Raw genomic sequence first — 24,065 nt, 5'->3', positions numbered from 1 at the left:
CTTACCCTTACCTCTCATTTTGCGCATTCCCGCGAACTGGTAGGGGTATCTCAATTCGCTTTAGCTTGAAGGCGTAGGGCTAAGGGGAAAATACCCCTTCAAACGAAAATTTTTCAGGACCACACTCAAAACCAAGGGGTAAGAAAATTTCCCAGAATGCACCAGCTACAACGGCAGGATTGCTGCACGCGGAAGGAGAGCCACAAATTAGTATTTTTTTGCCATTATTATAAATTTTAACAACAAACACGTTTTAATATATTCATAACCGCATTCATGTTTTACCGTCATGCTTTTATATAAAAAAATAAAACGCTAAAAAAAAACTACTAAATTTCGCTGTATATATTATCCCTAATAATAACTCCTGTAAAGCAGTCCCTAAATATTATGACACTCGATGACACTGGAATACCCTGTCGGTAAACTCTAGTGGCTAGGAATGAGCTTTTTACAGCGTCTGCTATAATGTTAAAGGGTCACGAAACACCAAAACACATTTTTTGAGCTGTTGACAGTCGTATATGTGTCCCACACTGCTAAAAACACTATTAGGACACCTATATTTCGCTAAAAAGTGTAAATTGGTTGTTTTTGCGTTATTTCAAGCAAATTCGTACTTCCGGTTTGAAACAAATTTTTGAAGCTGCGTCATGACATAATAGCGTGTATTCCAGCGTGCAGACTGGACGTCTGTGCCAGAGTGTGTCTTATTACGTCTTACAGTGTGATGCATTAATGCATGAGTAAGGCTTGGTTCAAACCAATCAGCGCGCTCTATTGTGCAACTTCATTAATATTCATTACTGTCATAACTTCATTAATATTCATTACTGTCATAGTGTTTAGACGACAGAGAAGCCACGTTGTGTTGGCAAAACAACCATGAAGTGTTGCTTTTATAGTTTGCTGCAGTTAAGTTTTGTTTTCATTTTCTCTCTGTGAGAGCGCAGCTGGAGTCACGTGTAGATTAACAGTGTACGCGACGCTCAACAACAATAACTTAACTTACGTGTCTAAGGAGGATTATTGTTTACCTGAGAGCTGTTCTCATCTGCAAACGCTGAGATCCGGATTCGCTTGTAGTCTCCTCTTAATAAAGACGCAGCTCTAGTTGCTGGTGATTGTCCTGTCTCTACAGATTTGGTAAGTGAGCGACCAGTGCTCTTTGTGTATTCAGTTTGTTCGTATCCAACAAACTATTGCACCGAGTGTAAACATGTTAGCACCACAACCAAACTTTAACCTCATGTAGGATTTTCACCGCATTTTGTGACCGGAATAACACACGCGGCTTTCTGACGCAACCTGCCGAGTGCATCTAAGTTTCCGGGAAATGCTGAGGGTTTTTTTCTCTCATTCGCCGTGCGGTATCAAACATTGCATGAAAAATACACGCTTAGAGCAGTTCCTCGAATCAAATATCTCGTTTGTCGCGAGGGCCATGAATGAATTCCCTGAATGAAAGAGCCAAACTGCAGTTAAAGTCCACCATTTAATAATTTGGCAAATAATTCGACTACAGATGTCCATGTAAACACAGTCACTTTCTCCCGTGTGTTTGTGTGTGTGTGTGTCTGAAACTCGCGTGTGCCCAAATAGACACTCCCACACCATCCCACTTTAGGTCCTCCGACACTCCCCCCTAAACAGAGCTGGACACGCCCACTTTTCTGACTTTTTGCAAAGTAGAGTTGTGAAAACACCCTGCTGAAACGAGTGTGTTTCAACACTTTTTCATTTTCTTCGTAAACTTGTATTAGAGTTGCAGCAATGTTTTGTCAGCTTGTCATCCTCTGAGAAAATGATGGTCACCAAGCAATCCAAGTACACAACCCCACCCTCTGGAATAATTGTCATGCGTTGAGCAGTCCGCGGTGATAAAATGTTGGGGCCCACTGCTATAAAGCTTTTATTCCACAGGATTAAGTAAACACAGCTCACTATTAACACTTATGCTGTTTGTCTAAATACTTTCATTAAATCATGTATTTTATTCATGATTGTTTTACGCGATTTTACATTTTTTGTGTAAGGTTTGACAGAGTGTGGATATTTGTAAAGCATACAGCGCCATCTGGTGAAAAAAAAACAAAGCTCAGAATAGATTCCGGAGAGAATTGTAAGGCATTCACACAAATTCTGAGTTGAAGCAGCAGAATCAATATTTTACTATTCACAATAAATATCTATCACTATAAACTATCCTAATGATGCTGAAATGTAAATATATATTTATACAAACTGTTGTTCTTAGAGGGCTGCCTGAATAACTTGTCAAATAAACTTAAAAAATATCAAATTTCCAAAAAAGCGCTGCATTTTTATCTGCATCTTTAAAAACACTTCTATTTTACTGCAAGCCTTTTTGTCAGTTGCAGGTAGGGCTGGACGATTTTTCCGATTAATTCGAATTTATGTTTTGACGACGATTTAATTTTATATTAAATCGAGAATTGCAATTTTTAAAAAAAAATATATTTATTACATTATAATGGCACCAATGCGCTTTGGTTCACTCTCAGGAAGCACACCAGAAGCCCCACACGGCGACGCACAGCACCACGCAGCGCCATGCATTTCAGAATTCTAAACAGGTTTCTATACACACACCGGCGCCGCCCAGCCACGATTCACGACGCAGATTATATTTTAGCCGCGCCACAGAGCGCCATCTGATTAGTTACATGTTAAATATCATGCGAATGTGCGCGTTTGGTGTGTGATAGTTTAAACTGTCATGTGCGCGCCGAGTCGCGGCGCTTCTGGTTACCTGTTAAAGCGTGAAGACATGTAGGATTTTACTTGTTGCATTAGTCTGAGTCACGTCTGTGTGGATTGTCAAGACATATTCCCTCATCAAATTCGATCTCAATATGTAAGGACTTAAAACCCTGCCATGTGAAAAACCCGTGCCGATCTTTTGGTTTGAACACGAGCAGAGGTGAGGGCCTGTAGCACTGAAAATGAAAGTACCCGCCCCCATGACATCATCTAGAGGACCTAGTTGAAAACCACACAGATCCGGCAGGATTATACAGAGAGAGAAGCAAAGCGCATAAAATGCGCATCATCTTTTGACGCAGTTGATCAGCAAACCGGTTTGAATCAACCATCTGCTGAACTCCTGCTATATTCTCTCATCATTACATATCAGATTGGAAATGTATTTGTTTTAATAGGAAGGAAACATTTTGTAAAAAAAAAAAATATGCCAATGTGATATAAAGTCACAAGTGCCTCATGGGTAGGCTATTTAATAATGTTTAGCCTTTTCATATGTGTAACAGCATCTAAATAGTGATTATATAACAGTTATTTTCCACCTGGTGTTAAATGTTACCAACATCTTAATAGAATTGATTAGTATCTACAATCTTTCGAATTACTCTGTAACCCTTCGAACCCTTTCTGTTCGTCATTATCATTTGCCGCAACTAGCCCTACTTCACCCGTATTCTCCAACCTCATAGCTCTGTTATGTGATCGGTATTTAAAAGGGGGAAAAAGAAAAATAGATTAAATATATTATTTTATATTAGACACACATCTGGTACTTGTATTTGCTCCTGCTATACGTCCACAACTTCACACATTGGGTTAAATTAGGCTTTACAGTTTCCATGTTCAGTCCTTTACTTTCACTGCATCTTTTTAAGAAAAAGGCAGCAGCATTACAACCTGTCATTCAATCAGAAGACAAAGTCAAAGCCGAGCTGACAGCCAATCTTTCCTTGGCTCAGAAAAACTTGCAAAAAATACCTCTGTATTCTTGCAAGTGCAATATTTACACAAATATTTCTTATTCAAATCTTCAGTAACGCTATTTAACTCGTGAATTTGTTTACATTTATTTACACCTTGACCGATTTTTGTATGACATGGCCATTAAAAATACAATGTTCCTTAACCAGATGGTTTTTCAAATTACTTATAAAGAGAATGTTACTTCAGTCATGTTGTTGTAATGTTTTGAGAAGACTAGAAACACAATTAAAAAAATGTTTAAAAATCGAAATCGTGAATCGGTCAAACTTTATAAAAAACCAAATCGCCCAGCCCTAGTTGCAGGTGATATTTAGAGGAAGGGGCGACCTCTTTCTAGAGATCATATGATTGGAAGCCTGATAATGCAGAATGAGTCATCAGTTATTTTGCTTTCAGTTTCCTGGAAAAGAAAAACTGTACATTCAAATGTTTACAACTACACTGCTAGCAAACAAAATGCCATGAAAATGAAAAGACAAGGACTAAAAACTCTCATGGGGATTTAAAAAATAATTTACACTTCTAACCACAACAAACTTATTCTCACAAACATTTAATTAGTCTTCTAGTACGCATCCAATGGGTGAATAAGACACAGCGACAAAAGGAACGTCCTGAGAACAAAGACACATGCAGACAGGGAGATTAAGGCAGAAGGGGGAATTGAGAAACACATGGCAGGAACCGAGCAGGAAACGCAACATTCCATTCTGGAAAGGTCTGGCGCTTCGACCGTGGAGAAAGCGTCAAGCTCAGCCTACTCCTGTGTCCATTACTCCCAGCTCGGAGAGATTCACACACTGCAGCACTGGAAAGCAGTAGGCTAAGAAACTCTGACACATCTGCTCCATCTCTCTACCTCTGTTTCCATGTTCGACGCAATATGTCTTCGCCGCATTAATTCACCTCCTCCCTCGATTGTGCTGCTTTCTTGGAATTCAGCCGTGATTCATTTCAAGGGATTACGCTCTTTTAAACATGTGAGGGGCCTGATGGGAAGTCAGCACTGAGAGAAACCAGAGGAAGGCACTCAAGGCCACAACACTTCAGTGCGCTGGCAATTCAATATTTAGGAGGTTTTAGAACAGAAATTGCTTCCAAAATGCTATACTTTTTTTTTATTGCACGCAGTATCATGTCGAACTGTTTATTTATTTATTTATGTTTTGATCCCATACCAGTATCATTGACTATATTTATGGCTAAAACATATACTAAAAATAAAATATATAACATGCAATCATATTGGTTTCAAATAACAAAATTGAAAAGAGTCATATACACTACATGACAAAACTCTTGTCACCTAATCAAGTTTTAGGAACAACAAATGGTAACTTGCCTTCTAGTTGATCATTTTGTATCGGAAGTAGCTTATATGAAGGGCAAAAACCTCAAATAACTTATTTATAAGGTAATCTGGAATGGCAATAAAAGTGTTCATGCAGGACTCCCAGAGTTTATCAAGATTATCGGGATTCATTTTCAATGCCTTCTCCATCTTACCCCAAACATGCTCAATAATGTTCATACCTGGTGACTGGGCTGGCCAATCCTGGGGCACCTTGAGCTTGTTCGCTTTTAGGAACTTTAATGCGGAAGCTAAAGTATGAGAAGGAGCCAGGGCCAGATTAACCAAATGTGCCTTATAGCCACAGGCCCAGGGGCCCGTGTGCACTTGGGGCTCCTGCGAGGGAAAAAAAAGCCAATTTCGGAGTGTCTTTTTAGGCTAATTGCAAATAGCGCACCTAGTTGGACTAAGCTATTCACGGGGTACGCCCATCAATGCCTAATTGACAGAGACAACATGAGTAAAGAGCAAAGCAGATTAAAGCATGAGTGGCGTACCTCGTAAAGCGCACTGCATCATCTTTTGACGCAGTTGATCAGCAAACCGGTTCGAATCAACCATCTGCTGAACTCCTGCTATATACTTTCCCCATTACATATCAGATTGGAAATGTATTTGTTTTTAATAGGAAGGAAACATTTTGTAAAAAAAAAAAAATATGCCAATGTGATATAAAGTCACAAGTGCCTTATGGGAAGGCTATTTAATAATGTTTAGCCTTTTGATATGTGTAACAGCATCTAAATAGTGATTATATAACAGTTATTTTCCACCTGGTGTTAAATGTTACCAACATCTTAATAGAATTGATTAGTATCTACAATCTTTCGAATTACTCTGTAACCCTTCGAACCCTTTCTGTTCGTCATTATCATTTGCCGCAACTAGCCCTACTTCACCCGTATTCTCCAACCTCATAGCTCTGTGTGAAGAACCTTTCATAGATGGAGAGAAACGCGAGAGAAAGAGGAGAGGAGACATCTTTGAGGCATGTTCCATACACACCTTCTTTAAACAGACCCACGATCAGGAGAATGAGGGTATAGAAGAAGACATTACGGTAATGTTAGATGAGTAAGCTAGCATTAACCAGGTAGAGGACGCTAATGGCAGCACAGCGCGGATAGGATTCATCATGTCAGAGAGACAAACAGAAAAAGGGGAGAGAGACGGAGAAAGAGAGCGAGAAAGGCCCTGAAGAAGAGAGAGACTGGAGAGGAAAAGAGGTCTAGTGTGTGTGATTTCAGATACTTTTAGGTTTATAATCAAGTTGATCTATGATGTTTGCCTACGTTTCATCACGAGGAGAGTAGAGAAAATACAGGGAGAGGAGGAGAGAGACAGTAAATCATTAATAAGTGTGTGTATTATTAAAGACTTAGATTCATAGATCTGGATTAGAGAGGAATTTTATGTTATATGCCATGCCAATAATATGCTTTACATGTTTGTAAAAGTTATACATTAAAAATACCCTTAAAAAAAAAATAAATGAATAAATAAAAAAATGTGAACTTGAACATGTGTACTTAAAAAAAAAACATTATTTTTTGTATTGTATGTTTTGTGTATGTTTTATTAGAATTTTTTTTCAATGCTTTGAAAAATATGTTAAATCTTTGTAGACTATAAATATATATGTACTGTATATCATTTATTTTAATATGTGAGCGACAAATTATAGATTCATTTTATTTAAAAATTATTATATTATTCTTATTTTTTAATTCAACTTTAGGGGTGCGGCTGGGTAGGGGGCCTTACAAGACAATGTGCCCAGGGGCCTCTGAGTTCTTAATTCGGGCCTGGAAGGAGTACAACCCTGCTTCGATGGTTTGTAATGTAATGGCAGCACAAATGACTTGATACGTCAGGCTGGGGATGTTGCCATCCACTCTGCAGATCTCTCGCACACCACCATACTAAAATGTAACCCCAACCATGATTTTACCTTCATCAACTTGACTGATTATATGAGAATCTTGGGTCTATGTGGGGTCCTCTGCAGTATGTGATAATTGGGACACAGTTCAACAGATGATTCATCAGAAAAATCTACCTTCTACCCCTTTTCCAAATCTTTAACTAGAAGTCAAATAATTATTTGTTGCTCTTTAAACTGGGATCGATGACAAGAATTTTGTCAGGTAGTGTACAATCCTTTAGCTTGATTATTGACAAATAATCTAAAATTCCTCCATGAGGAAAATAGTTCCTGGATTAAAACGTTCTCTAATATCATTTAAAAATACACACTCTTTTAAAGTATAACATTCTATTAAAATGTTTTTTATCGTTAAAATATTCTTACACTATGTCACATTGGCTACTACTTTTTTACAGTATTGTCTTAAAGGAAAACCTGGGTATTGAATGACTTAATACGACATTGATGATGTCTCATGCTGAAATATACAGTAGAAACCCAATGGAAGAATTATGGCAATTTAAAAAATGCTCATTATTTTGGATTATATGGGCGATAGTCCTTTTTTTTTTTTTTGGTGTGCATTGTGTGATGCCAAATAGATGAACCACTGGCATTGTCGGTTATTGTATTTACCACAACACAACATAAAAAGTAGGGATGTCCCGATAAAACATTTTAACTTCCGATACGATACCGATATTGCAGCCATCAGTCCGATACCGATACCGATATAAATCTGATATCAGCACAAATTATGAATACTTTATTTTTACCTATTTTGTTGAGTCGACTCGAATGTATGAACGGCTAGATCGAACTGAGAACAAGTCAGCAACAGTAAGTATGGAAAAAAACAACCAGTTTATTAACAATTGGTTGCATAAATGTGAACTTTTACATAAGAATATATAAAAAGAATTAAAGAATAAATATTAAGACCCTGAAAAATATCTTAATTGAATAAACAAAAATACATTTTTAAAGTGCAAAATGCTAATTAAAGGTCACTACAGTTGTTCATTTTTTACCATCAGCAAAGAGTAGAAACTGCTGAGAGCAGGAACATAAGAAAAAAAATATTGTTAATTGAACAACTGCTAAAGGTTCAGTGTCCAAAGTTTCAATTTCACACACAGCTTTTTGATGAATTTTTGATCCAGTTAAGCTGAAAAATAGCTTTCACACTGGGCAGCAGAAATAATTTATTGTTAAGTTAATGAAAATGTGCAGTATGATTAGTACAAATATTTAAATGATCAGAGCTATTTTATCTGTGTTTGTATCATAAGAAGATTATGGCTGTATCAATGTTCCCAAACATTATTAATTTTATAATAATATATATTGCACATATTATATTTAACATAAAAATACTTGCAGAGGCTAGATTGAAACACACCTTTTCTTCACAGCAATTGAAATAATGTGACTTTTAAGAATAATTTTATTTATCAGAATTCATTATATTTGCATATTTGCACAGATTCCACCCTACTGCCCACATGGGAAAATTAAACAATGCAAATAACTGCAAACTGATGTGCAAAGCTGACACTGTTTATCAGAGCACTTTATCTTTCTGGGCTTTTTAAAGAAGAGTTAAACATGGGAATGTCTCTAATAAAATTTTCCTTCTGCCCCAAAAGTAATACCATTCTTTCTTTTAAACTGTAATGGCCCTCAGCAACAGAATGACTTCTTATTCTAATTTAACAGACAATGAAAAAAACTAAAATGTTAAGCATTTTACATGACACTGTTCCTTTTAGAGTGTTCAAGTAAAAAAATGAAATCCACCATTTCACTCCTACTATCCATGTGCACCACTGACAGGTTAAATCTGCTCCCTCTCTAATCTTGGTGCTGCTGAGAGATTGAGATTGAAAGTTTGCGTATAAAAAAAAAAATACTAATACAATGCCACATTGTGCTGCTTTTGGTTGTAATTTTCAGTCAAAGAGGAGTTAGTTTTCACTTATGTTAATAGTTTGTTCCAAATGCTTTGGGACATTAAGTGAAATCCATGTTAACGTCGGAAAAAAAATAAACATGCCAAAGCTTGCAAACTTCCATCTTCACGGCTGCATCAATCATAACTGGAGAAAACTACAATTGCTGACCCATCACCAGGTCTCTCCATAAATAAGCTTGAACTTTCTCCTTTAGCGACTGACAAATATTGGCATCTTCTCATTCTGCCATTTCCCACTACAAAATTCACTTGATATTTCAGTGCATTTAGACTCTCTAAGACAAGGGTGTCCTGCAAAGTTTAGTTGCCACGCCTCCTTTTTAAAATCATACATTTTCATAGGTCTGATCACCAGTTGTGCACTCTTTCAATAGCTGTGCTTTACAAAAACCCTTAAGGTCAACAGGCATCTTCTCATTCTTTACTTTTCTCTTCTTCTTACAACTAGAAAAGCACTGAGGAATCTCCTTTGGGTGATGTTTGTCTAACAATTAAGACCAAAAGCTGCACAATGAGGCATTGTAGCAGTTTTTCAGTTGTGTTACATTAATTGTAACAGGCAATAAGCCATTAGCGGTGACAAAAATGAGGGTGCCCTCCTGACTAGTAATAATATTAATAATAATAAAAATAATAATCGTTCCAGACATTAATGTTATATATAAAAGTATATAAAATATAAAAGTTCTCTTTTAAGCATCATGGAGTGCCATGTGAAGTCATTGTACCTGAATAAAGTACAAATTCTCTGCTGAGAAAATTCTAAATCAAAACAACTTCCCTGCTCAAAGGATTATAGCCTGAAGTGTCTATCAGTTATACCCTTCAAAATCCTTAATTATTGAGGGCTCTTCAAAGTGGACAGTTTTAAGGACACTTCAATACGGTGACCATGACTGTTGCCACCCTGAAGAGCCGCTCGAAAGGGTGAAATGTCTCTAATTTTGGGGAGGAAAAACAACTAATCAACTTTTATTCTGAAAGAAACAAAATAGATCTGTGATATTTATTAATTTTATGTTTAAATATTTAAAGTCAATCTTTTATAAAATGTAAATCTACATAATTTAATAATTATAACATATTATAAAAGTTGTTTTATTGAGTAGTTATTTATTATAATTATTATATTGTATTATGTATACAACATACTGTAGGTATAGTTTCTCCAGTAAATATTATAACAAATAAATAAGTCTAAAATATCCAGATGCATCAGAATAATGTAGCTAACAATGTTTAAATATTATGCTATATACTATACTACGCCTGTCTTATCTGCCTCTAAGCTAATGTACCTGAAGTGTCTCCATCACTGCTCTTATCAAATGTGCAATCTGCATTATTCTCATGGTTACTTTCATCTGCAGGAAGAGCCAGTTCTGTCCTTTTCTTCTTTCACTTAACATTGAACATGGTGATCCTCACTAATACGCTGTTCCCTGTATTCATATCTAATCAAAAGTATTGCCTTGATATTTTTTATCCAAGGTTATTATCATACCATCAGAATTTTAAACCGGCCCATGCCTATTCAAAATATAACTTGATATTATGATATAATGTGACCCCGCAATATTGCTACTAGATTTTGTGACATTTATCGATATGAAAGTACCACAGTATTTGTCTCTAATACAATTATGGTACAACCTGATATCACAGTAACTTTTGTAAGAGCACAATTTATTCATTTAGCCATTTTTCTCCACATTAACTTCCAAACAATGGTGTATTATCTTGACTTCATTATTCCTTACAGACCAGCTTTTAGTGACAACTAAGGAATAACGGTTATCCTAACATTAACTTTTTATCTTTAGTCCAACTATAAATGAATAATAAAGAGCTGCAACAGAGGCCCTGTAAACCTGCATGCCATTATAGCAGAAAAATCCAACATGAGTCACCGAATAACTCCCTCTATTTCTTCTCTTCCTCCGTACTTCAACAAGGTCTCTATAATGTGGTTTTTTCCCTCCACAAGTCCCTGATACAGGCCCAAGTATTTGGAAACGCAGCGCTGCTCCCCTCGACTCCCGCTCAACCCCCACTCACTCCTCCATCCAAAGTTTTAATGAAAAGCATGTGCTGGAGATGCTTCAACTTTGCCACTGAAGCTCTGCACCAGTTTCTTTCCCTTAGTTGAAAAAAACACACATACAGACAAGCCTCCATTCCCATTTTGTCAGAGGAAAAAAATTACATCTATAAAATCCTAAATTTATGACCGAAGTGACAATTAACAGAGTTACGGTCATGTACGACAGATGTGGGGGGATGCAAAGCAGCAGGATCTTGGTCAAATATATCCAATGTCGGCACTACTTTAATATCTTTCTAAAATGTCTTTGTAGGCCAGTTCATGCATGCTTTCAGAACTGACTGGCTGAGGTTGAGGAGAAAAAGATATCTTAAGACCTTACTTAAAATATCTCTAAGACCTCAATAGCCGTGTTTCCACTATTGCAACTAAAGCGAGCGTGTCAGTGCGAGCCTGGGCCTTGGCTCTTTCAAGGCCTGAGCGGGCTAAAGCAGGGCTTCCTTGGGGCCAGCGGTTGGCCCGGCAAATACCTTGGACCAAAGCAGGCCAGTTGGGGCTTTGGGGTGGAGTGAAAGCAAAGGCGGAGTTCTGACCGTGCACAAGTACATGCGGCAGCCAAATAATTAAATAAGGGAAAGAAAGAACATATGACTAATGATGAGTTTAAGATACTGCACAAAACATCTTATAGTGGTCTTTAAAGGGTCACGAAACACCAAAACACATTTTTTGAGCTGTTGACAGTCGTATATGTGTCCCACGCTGCTAAAAACACTATTAGGACACCTATATTTCACTAAAAAGTGTAAATTGGTTGTTTTTGCGTTATTTCAAGCAAATTCGAACATCCAGTTTGAAACTAATTTTCAAGTCACGGTCATGACATAATAGCGTGTATTCCAGCGTGCAGACTGGGCGTCTGTGCCAGAGTGTGTCTTATTACGTCTTACAGTGTGATGCATTAATGCATGAGTAAGGCTTGGTTCAAACCAATCAGCGCCCTGTATTGTGCAACTTCATTAATATTCATTACTGTCACAGTGTTTAGACGACACAGACGAAACGTTGTGTTGGCAAAACAAGCATGAAGTGTTGCTTTTATAGTTTGCAGCAGTAAAGTTTTGTTTTCATTTTCTCTCTGTGAGAGCTCAGACTCACGTGTGGATTAACAGTGTACGCGACGCGCAATAACAATAACTTGCATGTCCAAGGAGGATTATTGTTTACCTGAGAGCTGTTCTCATCTGCAAACGCTGAGATCCGGATTCGCTTGTAGTCTCCTCTTAATAAAGACGCGGCTCTAGTTGCTGGTAATTGTCCTGTCTCTGCAGATTTGGTAAGTGAGCGACCAGTGCTCTTTGTTTATTCAGTTTGTTCGTATCCAACAAACTATTGCACCGAGTGTAAACATGTTAGCACTACAACCAAACTATAACCTCGTGTAGGATTTTCACTGCATTTTGTGACTGGAATAACACACGCGGCTTTCTGACGCTACCTGCCGAGTGCATCTAAGTTTCCGGGAAATGCGGAGGTTTTTTTTCTCTCATTCGCCGTGCGGTATCAAACATTGCATGAAAAATACACGCTTAGAGCAGTTCCTCGAATCAAATATCTTGTTTGTCACGAGGGACATGAATGAATTCCCTGAATGAAAGAGCCAAACTGCAGTTAAAGTCCACCATTTCATAATTTGGCAAATAATTTGACTACAGATGTCCATGTAAACACAGTCACTTTGTCCCGTTGGGTGTGTGTTTTGACTCTGAAATTCAGAGCGCCCAAATAGACACTCCCACACCATGCCTCTTTTCTTCCTCCGACACTCCCCCTAAACAGAGCTGGACACGCCCACTTTTCTGACTTTTTCGAAAGTAGAGGTGTGAAAACACCCTGCTGAAACGAGGGGGTTTCATGGCCCTGTCTTTAAGTGTTTTGTTTTTTTGCTTAGGATTGCCCCTTTTTCCCCTTTTAAAATTAAGAGTGTTGCATAAAATATTAATTAAAGTTGTTTTAATTTAATAAGTAATATTTCTTTCCTCCATCCTCCTTGAAGATGTTTAATTAACGCATTATAATCTTTGCACATTTCCTTCAGACTCAGGCAGCAGGCCATCCTAAATTAAAGACACAGTAGCCACTAACCTTCAGTTGTGGAGAGTTTGTCAAGTTTAAAAAGTGTGTTTGGGTTTATTTATTTATTTTGGAGATGATACAAAATAAGAATACAACAGAAAGACATTAAACTTTACAAATTATGTATCAACTTTTGTAGGCTCAACACAATACCGTTATATTAGATAAAAAAGCCTAGATATACAAACAAACAACGGGTATAACAATTTAGGTGTATATGATACAAATAAATTAAACAGTTTTGAGCCAATTTAAACTTTCATTTTACAAAAGCCTATATGAAAAAAAGATATTTTAATCTTTTCAAAAAAACAATAAACAACGTATGGGTTTTGCAATGTTATTCATAAAGTATATTGTCAGGAGCCATGGGTAATCATTTATCGGTTTTTTTTACTTTTTAAGGTGATAGTTGCCATTGACTTGCCAGTTACCAACGACAGTGGTTTCTGATTAAACTTTCTTCTCTGTTTTACTAAAGAAAAAAAAAAGTCACTTTCATCTTGAATTTTATTAGATTTGGTAAATAAACTGCTAATTTAAATTTTTGACTAAACTACAAATTTAAAAAAGGAAGGTGCAATGTCTTTTCCAATAAACTAGTTGTTGGTTTAATAACATTCATGTATGTTTATGTTTTTAAGAAGTCTCTTTGTTCATAAAGGCTGAATTTATTTGATTTAAAAAAAGAATACTGTAAATTAATATTCCAATTTAAAAATATCTGATAAAGGTAAAATTCAGCCAAAAATGTCATTTCTATCATCGTTTACTCACTGTTTACTTGTTTCAAACCTTTATGGATTTATTTTATCTGTAAAATGCAAAAAAAGAAAAAGAAAAAAAAGATATTTTGAAAAATGTTGGAAGTCTGTAACCATTAACTTTCATAATATTTGTTTTTCCCACTATGGAAGTCAATGACTACAGCAGGATTTAAACATTCTTCAAAATATTATCTTTTTTGTTGTTGTTTAACAGAAAAAGTCAATTCATAAAGGTTTGTAATAACTTGGAGAGTAAATAGTGAGCAAATTTTTTTTGGGGGGTGGGGGGGGCTATCCCTTTAATCCTGGTGAATATTTTAAAATGTATTTTAAATGTGATTCAAATCTGAATTTTCAGTATCATTAAGTCTCTTCAATGTCAAATTAACCTTCAGAAATCACTCTAGGGTGTGTTTTTTGCTCTGTTACAATCAGTTTTTTATTGGAGTTCAATCATTAATAAATGTACTTACCAATTACAGATCTTTTTTTTCAACTTTATATTTCTTTGGAATTTTATTTATCATGATACTATATGATGAATACAACGTTAAAAATAGGCAATAGCATTTAATAGAAATAAAATATTTTTATAACATTATAAATGTCTTTACTTTTAATCAATTTAATCAATGCCAATTTGATAATGCCAAAATCTTTTAATCAATGTAATATGTCCTTAATATTTAAAAGAATTATGCTTAAATCAGTTTACAAAAATTAGGAACAGACAGAACCCTTTCAACACTGATGATGGTGATAATGATAGGAAAGACAAGAAACATTTTCTTGAGCCTTAAATTATCATATTAGGATTATTTCCAAATGATCATGCAACACTGAAGTCTGGAGTAATGTCTGCTCATTTATCTTTGACTAAAAAACATTTTGATATCCACAGAAAAAAATATATGGACTTTCACTCATATTTCCTTTATATTGATGTGTTCATTGTACTTTCAATCAAATAATGCATTACTGAGAAGCATGAGCCATCATCTTTCAAAAGAGTTTAACAAAAACTCTCCATTTAGTTTTAACAGAGGTCAATACAGAAAGCATAATATACCATTATAAGCCCACATGGAGTGGAATCACTGTCTGGCTTGCAGGGGCTTCAACCTAATCCATAAATTCTGAGTGACACATCCAGAGGAAAGAAATTAACAGTGCAGAGGTGAGTGAATGGCGAGACGCCGTACATCACCTGTGTGACTGTGTCTGAAAAACAGTGACACATTCCACCGCAGGGAAGTGTGACTGCTCTGCCCCCAGGTCAGCAGGTACACATCATACCAGAGCATTGGGTTACTCAAGACACTGATGATCATGATACTCGGATAGTTAGCGCCGAGAGTGCAATTATTCCAACAATAAAGGTATTCTTTTACTAGGCTTTTCATCCATTGAATCTAGCAGTAAAAATAGACTGGCTGTGTATAGATCAAAGACAAAAGTAGGCTTTAAGGATCAAAACAATAGATAAAAGTACAAAACAAATTATTTTACTAGTTTGTCAGAAAGTAGGTTGCTAATTATAAAAATGCTGGGGTTTTGTAATCAAATGTTAGGTCAAAGGGCATCCGCTGCATAAAAATATGCTGTGGATAAGTTGGCGGTTCATTCCGCTGTGGCGACCCCAGATTAATAAAGGGACTAAGCCAAAAAGAAAACCAGTGAATGAATGAATGAATAAGTCTACTAATTTAGCTTGATTATTTATTCTTGTATAAATTTTAAAAAGTAGAGCTCAGGATAAGTGTAGTTTCAGTTAATAAATAACTGTATATTCATTACATTTCGACGAAAATTAAACATTTATTTATTTTTTTATCTTTGACCGATATATTTTCAGAACTTTTAATTTTTAATATTTAATTTATCCCTTATTTTGGCATTGTGAACTGGACACATTTACTGTATAAGATATACACCACATCAAACTGTAAAAACCATGTTTACCCATTCTTATTTTCACAGCTGTTATTTTCCAACAAAGTCAACTGAATCTAAATGTTCATAAACAAGTAACAAAAAATTAAAGCATTTTTCATCTGAAACGTGTTGCTTACACCTTAAAAACGCTGGATTGTATTAACCATTGGATTAAAGTGTTGTTTAAATTTAATAAAAAATACAAATAAAATAATAATTAAAAAAGAAAAAATAAATAGAATAAATAAATAAATAAAAATCGCAACATTGGCTGTCAATATTTAATTTGACCCAACGTTGGGTTACCAACCCAGCATTTTTCGAGTGTATGAATAGATTAGACAATATCCACCAAGACTCTAAGCAACCTTGATCATTGGTTTACCGTTTACACATTAATCTACTGCTGACACGACTGCACGAAAGCAGCTTTTGTGTGGTCCTGCCATCTATCAGGTCTTTTTTTGATTACATTACAGCCAAGTAAAACATACCGATTCAGCAGAGACCCAACTAACCAACTACATTATCACTTTCATCAACATTCCTTAGCTAGTTACTTCAGTCTCATTTTCCCCCATTTCTTTTAAATAATGTTTGTGCTACAGTCAAAAAAAACTGTTCAAACTGTAAACTACTTATTTTAAATGAGGTAAAACCACACATTTCTAGTGTTTTTTGGAGGACAACTTAATTGTCTTATGTTTGATCTACTTAAAGTTGTAAAAGAATTGATAAGTTAACTTAATTCATTCATGTTACTGCAACAAATCGATTGTGTGGAACCTAGAATTTTTTTTGGAAGAGTTTGGAGCTGGACACAACTCCAATTGTAAAACTTCAGCATTCAGGACTCTCAAAAAGCTCAGTGGAAAAAGGCACTTGGGTGATTTGGAGGCTGAGTCAGCAAGCAGACCTTTGGCCCCCCTGAAAAAAAAATATAAGAGAGGAGGGAGGCAGGGGGCAAAGGAAGTGAGGGATGGAAAGGGATGGAGAGAGGAGGGAAAAGCAAAAGAGAGCTGACATTCCTGCACCGTGAGTCAACGCCGCTAGGCACTTTTCTGGCAATCGTTCACTACCTTTACAACTTAAAGCGCTGGCTCTATTCTGATAACAGGAAGAGAGAGGAGGCTGAAAGTGCAACTAATAAAGCTGTGGGTTTGCTTAGGATGTGCGACGGGGGGACATTTCTTGGAATGTCGTTCATGGCTACCCCAGTAACCCTTTTGGTAAGGAGTAAACAAGACCTCCCTAAATTCAGACAGAGCACTTAAATGCAAAGCACTCAATGAAAGCATTATGAGGCAAGGCCTATACTCCTGCTAGCAACAGTTAAGTAGTAAAGGCCAATTAGTTTCACCTAATAAAGCTAGAGCGTTCCTCATAACTTGGCCTCATGCTTTGATTTCCAATAACACATGACTGCATTCCTGCCCTATGTAGTGTGCATATCTGTGTCGCGCTCCCCCTCAGCCCTGGGCAGCATTCCTGAGAGGAGTGGGGTGACATCCGTCAGCAGGACCTCTGATGATCCCCTGTGCAGCCTAATTCATTACTTAAATTACAATAGAAAAGTATGTACATTGGAGGGTTGACAGCAAGAATGTGTGCCACACAAGCTATCAAATAGCCTACTTGCTTCAGCAACACAGACATGCTTATTAGTAGCTTGTGTTCATATATCACTAAAAGTACATGAGTATGTCTTCAGGCCATATAGAGCAGGTTGGCTTGTATGAAATGTGTCAGCACTGCGCATGTCAATGCAATTCATTCACTGCAAGAGGATGCAAAGTTTGCAAGTACAGCTAATAAACAAGTTTCACAAAATGTCTTCGGGTTTTCAAAGCACCTACACGCTAATAAACAAGTGTAGCAAAGTAGCGGTGAAACGTGTGCAGGGTATGTTGACTACACACGCAGAAATGTATTAACAAACGTTGTAAAAACAAATAAACATCAATATTAAACACGAAAAGAATGGTATAAGTTATTTACCTTCGCAGGTTTTCAATAAGTTCCGCTTTATTTCGGTCTGCCGCCGGGTTTGTGCGTTTTAAGTCCTTTACACGTTTTTTCGGTTCAAGCCAAAGCGTCGAAAACACTTCACAAAACTAAAAACGTGTCAACACGAGAAGACTTTCCAACAATCTCTGCACTTTTCTTCCCTCTTCTGAGTGTCATTTTCTGAGCTGGTCAACTGTGTTTTCCTCCAGAAGTATGTGTGTGTGTGTGTTGGAGCTGTGAGGGGAAGGACTAACACTGCCCTCTTCTTCATCTGAACCGTAAAGTCGTCGTTGCAGCGAAATTACTTACAAACTCAATAGTTTGTGAGGAGGAGAAAAATGCGGTCCCGTTTCCTGAGAACTTTGAGGGAGTCCAAAGGAGTTTTGAGTAAGCCCCTTCCGAGAGTTTCTCGATTGTTCCTCTTCTTCTGTTGGCTTTAAGGAACGTCGCTCAAGCAAGAAAATGACAAAAAGCTTTTGTGTGTTTTGAAGATCAGGAGCCTGTCAAAGGGTCTTATGTGCAGCACAGCCCACAGATTTAATGACTTCAGAGGGACATAATTGGAGAGATTTAGGTGTCCTGCTTTCCTCTGCAATAAACCCTATTTTAGTTAAATAGGACATTCTACTAGAATAAAATAAAAAAATACAGTGAATAAAAAGTATTTCATCCCAAAAAAATGTATCAAAATCGACTGATGGTTGATTTCTGTGAGTTGTTCTGTAACGGATGTCATTTATTTGGTTTTCAGATTTTTGTTCTTTATAAAAAACACTTTACAAATGTACAAATCCTTGTCCTCAGCCCAATTGAACCAAAAGCTTCAATAGTTTTGTTATGCTAAAAACTGTTATTTAGAGGGGAAAAAAACCTTAAAAAATAGCAAAGTTTAAGTTGTTATCATTCACATCAATTAATTAAAAACATTAAATTATAAATAAATTATACAAAAAAACAATATATAACAATACAAATAAATTAACAATTGTCCCCACATTTCTGTCAGTCCTGTCACATTTGCATTAAATGTAACAAAGTGCAATACATCTTTAAGGCTATGACTCATTATTGATGGAGAAAATGACAGTGATCAAGGATGCATTCTATCATTGAATTGTATGATTTTATGCTTGTTGTATGATTTTTTTTTGAGGAAGACAAGCTTAAAGGTCAGGCCTTGTCACGTTTTTATAAGTAAAAATGTACGTTTCTGACAGAATATCCCAAATAACTTACTAACTAACTTTTTTATATACTGAACAAACTGTAATAGTGGACAGAAGTTGACGACTTTAAAAAAAAAAATTAAATAACTCCAAAAGAACTTTATTTGTTACTTTTAAGGAGTAGTTCAGCCAAAAATAAAAATGTAATCATTTACTCTGTTTACTAGTTTCAAACAAATGTTTGTTTCACAAACACAAAATACAGTTAGAAAAATGATAAAAACCTGTAGGCCTATCTTTTGATAAATTTGATTTCTACTATGGAAGTCAATAGTTACAGGTATTCAGCTTCTTTACAGAGGCAAACTATAAATAAAATACTATACAGTTGTTTGTCAAAAATGAACTATATAAATTATTATGCTTATGTAATTTTTTAACTATGTTTTTATTAAAGTGTTTATAAACTTAGTATACACATAACGTTTACTTAGAATATTTACATTCACAAAAATAAACAAATAGATTTAAAAAACAATACATAAATTATAATAATAAATAAATAATAGTAACAGCTTAAAATATATATATTATGTTAAATTCAAAAAGTATATACTCCAATTATTAACTCCAATATAAAGACAATAACTACAACAAAGCCCCTAATGCTGACAGCATTTCAAAAATAAAGTAAATATCTTTCGTTTAATGCTCAGGTCTGTTGGAAAATGCTGCAAATCTGCAGTCATTTTGTCATATATATATATATGATTCAGCTTCTGTGTACATTCTGTCAAAGTAGGTCGGAGGGTCTTCATCCATTCATTCATTCATTCATTTTCTTGTCAGCTTAGTCCCTTTATTAATCCGGGGTCGCCACAGCGGAATGAACTGCCAACTTATCCAGCAAGTTTTTACACAGCGGATGCCCTTCCAGCCGCAGCCCATCTCTGGGAAACATCCACATACACACTCATACAGTACGGAAAATTTAGCCTACCCAATTCACCTGTACCGCATGTCTTTGGACTGTGGGGGAAGCCGGAGCACCCGGAGGAAACCCACGCGAACGCAGGGAGAACATGCAAACTCCACACAGAAACGTCAACTGAGCCGAGGCTCGAACCAGCGACCTTCTTGCTGTGAGGTCCTACTTGCAGCTCTACCTACTGCGCCAGTGCTTCGCCGGGTCTTCATCCAGTTCACTGTAATTATCTACCTAACTGTCATTAATAATATACGAAGTGCAAATAGGTGAGTCTTACAGAACTGATCAGGGTAAGCCATCAAGCAACCAAATATACTCTGTGTATTGGTTTACTCTACTAATCTCCCTTTTAACCTCCTGCACCAATACACGTGTATTTTGGGACATTACAAAAATATGTGATTGTGAACATAGTCCCCCACTTGTCCACAATCTCTCCAGCATTGTGATAATTGTGAAGAACTATCGAATTTGTCAACCTCTAATGGAAATCTGAAGAACCTCATCTTCATCCTCCAGTTAAACTCCTTTCATATTTTACTGCTTATACTCTCATGACAATTTGTGCATATTTGTTCTTACATTTCATCCTCCATTATAGTGTTTACTTTTAATTCCCATTTTCTTTTGATATAATAGGAGCCATCAGATTTATATGCATATGTTAATTAAATCACCAAAAATCATGTCAAGTTTTTCATAAACAAAATTTAAACCATGTTTATCTATATCCCCACTGCTGAGAAGCTAGTTTGAAGAACACAGAATTTTCACGTCTTTCCACGGTAACTGGTAATCATACTTAATACAAGTCACTGTACATGCAATCCTGTTATGATAAATCTACCACTAAAACATTTTGTGTGTTAATGTTCTTTTTTCTTTGTACAGCTGTACAGCAATAGCAAACGGCTGCATATGCCAAAGCTTAATGGTAATGGCATGTGCTTGAAAGATATCTTTCAACTAATCAACCACAATAGCACACCCTTTATGCCTCCATCCTTTCTTATAATTTCAAAGACGAATAGTTCTACATTTGTTTGGTGAAGTAATTGTGGAAATGTTTATTCTGGGGTTTTGTATAGAACAAAGGATTGTTACTGACAGGTCCAAACTTGTACAATAAACATTACCTGCCTCACAAAGAAACAGACTAATACATTTGACAAAAATACTGTATTGTCTCAGTTTGCTTAATTTTCTTACAGTGACGAAATATACAATCAGTTTAAAGACAAAATTAAATAAAAAGCAGGTTTAAATTAAATGTGAAAGCTTTTAGTTAGAAAATATGATTGAAAACATAATAAAAGTCAAGCATGTATCCCTAAAACTGAATCTGTGACGTTTAAAAGATCCACTCCAGAAATTCAATTTTCTGTCAAGACACATATATAAAACTGTTTATGTAATCTTACTTTCTAATATGCTGAAAAAATATAATGGCATCACAATATATATTAACGTCTCAACAGAACACTGTAAATGAGCGCCCTCTTGTGATAGAATCATGTTTAACAATGAAAACAGATTAATTAAAGGGATAGTTCACTCAAAAATGAGTTTGTTTTTACAGTACAGTAGGCTACATTACACTCCATCAGAAGTAGGTGACGTTTTTCTTCAAAACAATATTAAAGAAGATACTTTTTACTAATTAAAAAATCCATTTACTCTACAGTCATATTTAAAGGGCCATGAAACCCCCTCGTTTCAGCAGTTTGTTTTCACACCTCTACTTTGAAAAAAGTCAGAAAAGTGGGCGTGTCCAGCTCTGTTTAGGGGGGAGTGTCGGAGGAAGAAAAGAGGCATGGTATGGGAGTGTCTATTTGGGCGCGCTGAATTTCAGAGTCAAAACACACAACCACAGCGGACAATGTGACTGTGTTTACATGGACATCTGTAGTCGAATTATTTGCCAAATTATTAAATGGTGGACTTTACCTGCAGTTTGGCTCTTTCATTCAGGGAATTCATTCATGTCCCTCCCGACAAACGTGATATTTGATTCGAGGCGCTGCTCTAAGCGTGTATTTTTCATGCAATGTTTGATACCGCACGGCGAATGAGAGAAAAAAAAACTCAGCATTTCCCGGAAACTTAGATACACACGGCAGGTAGCGTCAGAAAGCCGCGTGTGTTATTCCGGTCACAAAATCCAACACGAGGTTATAGTTTGGTTGTAACTGTTAGTGCTAACTATTGCACTCGGTGCAATAGTTTGTTTGATACGAATAAAATACGAACTGAATAAACAAAGAGCACTGGTCGCTCACTTACCAAATCTGTAGAGACAGGACAATCACCAGCAACGAGAGTCGCGTCTTTATTAAGAGGAGACTACAATCTGGATCTCAGCGTTTGCAGATGAGAACAGCATTCAGGTAAACAATAATCCTCCTTAAGACACGTAAGTTATTGTTGTCGCACGTCGCGTACACTGTTAATCCACGCGTGAGTCTGAGCTCTCACAGAGAGAAAATGAAAACGAAACTTAACTGCAGCAAACTATAAAAGCAACACTTCACGCTTGTTTTGCCAACACAACGTGGCGTCTTTGCCGTCTACACTGTGACAGTAATGAATATTAATGAAGTTGCACAATAGAGCGCGCTGATTGGTTTGAACCAAGCCTTACTCATGCATTAATGCAACACACTGTAAGACGTAATAAGACTCACTCTGGCACAGACGTCCAGTCTGCACGCTGGAATACACACTATTATGTCATAACCGTGACGCAGCTTCAAAAATTCGTTTCAAACAGGAAGTACGAATTTGCTTGAAATAACGCAAAAACAACCAATTTACACTTTTTAGTTAAAATATATGTGTCCTAATAGTGTTTTTAGCAGTGTGGGACACATATACGACTGTCAACAGCTCAAAAAATGTGTTTTGGTGTTTCGTGACCCTTTAAGGTTCATCCACGACCAAAATCTTATCTAAATAAATGAGGGAATCCTGAAATCTCCAAAAAACTGCTCACTGAACTCACAATTAAATAAAAATTTTCAATTCAGCAATAAAATCAGTAATTACCTGTCCCATTATTGTATTTCCTTAAGCACTCATTACAATTAAAGCATGACATTTTCAGTTTGATGAAAATGATGGTAAAATTAAGCTTTCTGAACCAGTGAAGCGTATCGGAAAAAGGTTTATTACTCAAAGATTTCCAAATTAGAGTTTGGTGAGGACCTCTGCTGGTTAAAGCGTGGAAAAGAACTGCATTGCAAAAATGTCAAACATTCACAACTGACCAGCTCATTCATGTGACAATACAACAATAGCAGAAATCCCAAGTCTCCCGGAAATTGAGGGACTATCCCGCAAATGCATAATGACTCCTGGATTCCCGCAAATGAATGATAATCTCCTGGAAATTGCACGTCTCCCGTCCGGTCCTTAAAGGGGTGGTCCAAAATGTAATTTTAAGGCTTGGTTTGTTGTAATAAGATTCATAGCAATGTGTGCTCATGTTTCACTTGAAGGAAATCACGTTATTTTTTCATAGATCTCACTTTGATTATACACAGCTACTCAGCTAACATGAAAACGACTGTCATATGTCTTAGTTCCTCTGAAAGGCCCGCCCTCAAGTGACTCTGATTGGTCATTGTCATAATGTGCTGTGATTCGCGGATCGGCTCCATGTCAAGCCCGGACAAGCACGCGCGTTTTGTGTAAACAGTCAGTCAACAAGTGTCTGTAAATGGGATGTGGCTCCTTTAAGAGAGTGTTTGTGTGCCATTGTGTGTGTGTGTGTGTGTGTGTTTATGTGTGTCCATGTGTATACTATGAAGGATCTGTAACACGAGAAGCGCATGTGCGCGGGAGTAATGTTTATTGCTCTTTTTCTCTCATGCTCGAATTAAGTTATTTTCTGTGGTGACAGAATAAAGCACAACATGTGGGATGAGACCTGTGTGAGCCTGGATTGATTTGTTTTTGCTGTTACACTCCAGTTGGGAGAGCATTGCTGTATTTTTTTTTTT

General features: G+C 36.4%; 2 protein-coding genes across 5 annotated transcripts in view; one reads left to right on the top strand and one right to left on the bottom strand.

The window, feature by feature from the left end:
• The window catches only part of amot (angiomotin), a 69,815-nt gene extending 51,531 nt beyond the window's left edge, over nt 1-18,284 (bottom strand). For all 4 annotated transcript variants that reach the window (XR_015520525.1, XR_015520526.1, XM_087301748.1 and 1 more), the window contains exon 1: nt 17,902-18,284. The gene's annotated coding sequence lies outside the window, so the exon portion shown is untranslated. The remainder of the gene's footprint in view (nt 1-17,901) is intronic.
• Nucleotides 1-24,065, top strand: part of prrg3 (proline rich and Gla domain 3) — a 303,812-nt gene that overhangs the window by 103,784 nt on the left and 175,963 nt on the right. The gene's annotated exons all lie outside the window — the stretch shown is intronic.

This window comes from Danio rerio, chromosome 21 (assembly GCF_052040795.2).
Source record: "Danio rerio strain M-AB ecotype USA chromosome 21, GRCz13ab, whole genome shotgun sequence".
In the NCBI taxonomy this organism is placed as follows: domain Eukaryota; kingdom Metazoa; phylum Chordata; class Actinopteri; order Cypriniformes; family Danionidae; genus Danio; species Danio rerio.
Note: the sequence above shows the minus strand (reverse complement) of the source record. Positions and strands in the feature narration are given on the sequence as shown.